Source organism: Triticum dicoccoides, chromosome 6B, assembly GCF_002162155.2.
Source record: "Triticum dicoccoides isolate Atlit2015 ecotype Zavitan chromosome 6B, WEW_v2.0, whole genome shotgun sequence".
In the NCBI taxonomy this organism is placed as follows: domain Eukaryota; kingdom Viridiplantae; phylum Streptophyta; class Magnoliopsida; order Poales; family Poaceae; genus Triticum; species Triticum dicoccoides.
The window spans coordinates 323,804-327,142 of record NC_041391.1 but is presented as its reverse complement, the minus strand read 5'-3'; positions in this window follow the sequence as shown (position 1 = coordinate 327,142).

Sequence of the window (3,339 nt, the reverse complement as noted above, 5' to 3'; positions counted from 1 at the left end):
AAATTTTGGAATTATTACGGGTTCGTTTGCCGTTTATTATACACTAGCATATATGCCCGTGTGTTGCAATGGGAGAGACATTTCTTTGTGAGAAGGAATGGAAGAGATAATTGATGTGTCTAGCAAAAATGATCTTCGCAGCGGTGCGATAGAGCGAGGAGTTGTGGTCTTCTCGCGGGTCATGTTTGTCCCGCGAGATCTTGATAGTCGGTGTGGCGGCAACCATCCTACTCGTGCATTTTTTCCTCCGGGTCCGCCTCCGTTATGTGGTTGTGTCTGCCACCTCATTTGGTAGCTATGAGGCGGTTGTGTCTGCCTCCTCATTTGATAGCTAGGAGGCGACCTTCAGAGCACGGTTGCTTCGATTATTCTCACGATGGCGTAACCAGATGGATTACTAATTGTAGCACATAAATCCGGTTTCATCAGAATAATTAGCGCATAACCAGATATCAATGACCCTTTTTTATTAGGGTTCATTCTCTTTATTTTAGCGCTGATGTGACCACAATTTTTTTATTCGAGCCAAACCAACATATTCTCATTTACTGACACTTGCAAGCTAGCACCGGCAATAATTTATGGAGTCCCTCCTTTTGCTCATGATTCTCGAGATAACTTCCTTATTTTGATATATACTTCTTATTACCAGACAAGCTATGGACATATACAACCTGGTGGGCATTTACAAAGTTCCAAGGCGATACTATTCTCATCATAAATGAAAGATAGATGAGCTGGTTTTGTCCATCGACATAATAGAGAAGGTCCTTAGTTCAATTCCATCGAGGCTTAAACTTTTATTGCTCATTCGTCTCACAGAAAAAGAAATGCGTGGGTAGGCCCAGTTCGTCCCACCCTGGGTACAAACAAAAAACAATCAGGAACTATGAGCGGACGCAACAAAACCTATATGTATATTTAATAGGAGGACCAACAATTTTTATGTAACAAAGCCGCCCTAGCTCAGTTGGCATTCACCTAAGGATGTTGATGCAATGTCGCAATTTCTATTCCTTACGACCGACAAATATTTTTGGCTCCCTCGACGAGGATTGATGGGCCGGAGGCGGACGACCCAGTAGGGGAGTGCGGTTAAGGCCCAATACTGCATGTGCGACGCAACTTTTTTTGGGCCAACTGTGTGGGGGCTACTATATGCCGCTAGTTGCATAAAACAACACCTGGGATAGAAATCAGTTCGTATATGCCCAACACACTTACATGCTCCAAGACGACCAATGTTGGTAAGGCGCCCAAAAATCCAAAAAACGATGTGTTGAAGGATCGAAACCATATCCTCAAAGAACGACTACATGTTGCTAGCCACTCGAAGAAACGAGTCCTATCAACCAATGGCCAGCTCGAACCGTTAAGAACATACTCCAATGTCAGATTCGAAACAATTTTTGTTTTTTTGAACTTTTTTTAAAAAAATAAATTGCTAAATATTCTTGGAAACATGAATAGTTTGAAAATCCCAATTCTTTTTTGAAACACAACAAAATTTGACAAGTTCGAAATTAACAATTTCATTTGAAAATATGAAACTTTTATAAAAAACATGATTTTTTTGAATTTGTGTTTTTGAAACGAAACATATTTTAAACATTCAGAACAATTTTAGAAAAAGGTTTTTTTTAATTTGGAAATTATTTTGAATTTGCAGATATTTGACTAAAATAGAATATTTTTCGTATTTGCAACATTTTTTAAATGCATTTAAAAAATCTGAACAACTTTGGAAGACACAAAGAAAAACGGAACTTTTTTTAATAATTTGAACCAATTTTGGAATGAGAACAAAGATAGAAAGTTCTACAAAACATGATAGTTTTTGGAATTCTGAACATTTCTAAAAACATCGATTTTTTCTGAAATCATGAACTTTTTGAAAATTATGATTTTTTGAAAAAAAGTGTGTAAGAAAAAATCAACTTGAAAAGAAAAAAGGAAAAATAATTAGGAAAGAAAAAGGGAAAGAAACATAAAAACAAAATAAAAACTTAAAACAGTAAAAAAATGGTTCAGCCAGCGTGGGCGCACTGTGCGATGCTGCGACTATTTGATGGCCGATGCGGTTAATAGGGTTTTCCAGGTGGGCACGAAAATAAATGGGCTGGCTTTGCTGGGCCACACTGCAGGCGGCCAGTTACGAAATTCTGGCGTTATCTTTTCTAATACACGAACGAACAAAAATTTAGTACCACCTCGAATAGAAATTTTTTCGATGGTGAACAGATGAAATACTTCGGAGAAACGCACCTTGTTTTATTAGTAGGTATAGATTAATTGAGTTTCTGGTCATTTAATGTGCATAATTCAAATTTGAACTACAAGCACATGCTATCGTGCACCAAAGTTGGTTGAAAAATCACATTTGTGTCCTCGGGTGAATTTGTAGGTCCCATGCAATTAATGAGAATAAAATTAAAACATCTGGGCATCGTGGCTCGGCTGAGAACATTGAGAAACTTGGTTTTAAAATTCTTGTAAATCCAAAACACGTCTGAAAATCATGCAACTTGGCATGGATGTCATGTCATGGTACTACCATGTTGTGGTAAAAAAATGGCCGAATAGGAGTAGATTTTGGTATAAGCTTCTTGCAAACCGAAGCTTCTCTCAAGAAGGCTCGTGGTTCTGAGAGGGAACGTGTCACATCCCTAGCTGCTGGTAGTGCTCTAGGCTAGCTTCATGTGTGCATCATGTTTAAATTCTGAAATTTGAACTGAGGGAAATTGGAAGCCTCAAAACCCTAAATAAAAGAGGGGCAAAAACCCTAGAAATCTCATTCATTGCTCCAAAAGGCTCTTCTTAAATGTTTGATAATTTTTGGTAAGGGTTCTGGTCCCAACCAAAATATTGAACATTTTTAAGGATTTATTTTTGGGACTTTGGATTTAATTCATTAGCTATTTGAATTTGAATTATATTCATATAACTAGAATATAATTTCAAATACCCCTGAAATATTTTTATAAGCTTTTGGAAAAGTCCATCTAGCAATATAAAATATTCAGAGGAACTTTGGCATTGTTTGAATTATTATTTTTAATTCAAAACAGTGGCAAAACAATTAAATAAAAGAAAAACAGAACAGAAAATAAAAGAAAAGGAGAGAAGGAAGCTACCTGGCCTTACCGTGCAGCCCACCAGAGCCTGGCCCAGCTCCCCCACCTGACCAGCCCAGCCCATCTCCATCCCTCCTCCTGTCGCCTTCCTCCTCGCGCCAGTAGGCAGAGGAGGGACACCGCGACGCCGCCGAGCTCGCCACGCCACCTCCCTCCTTGCCTGCCTCACCGAGGCGCCTCGAAGCCTCCTCGGCATCGCTCTGGA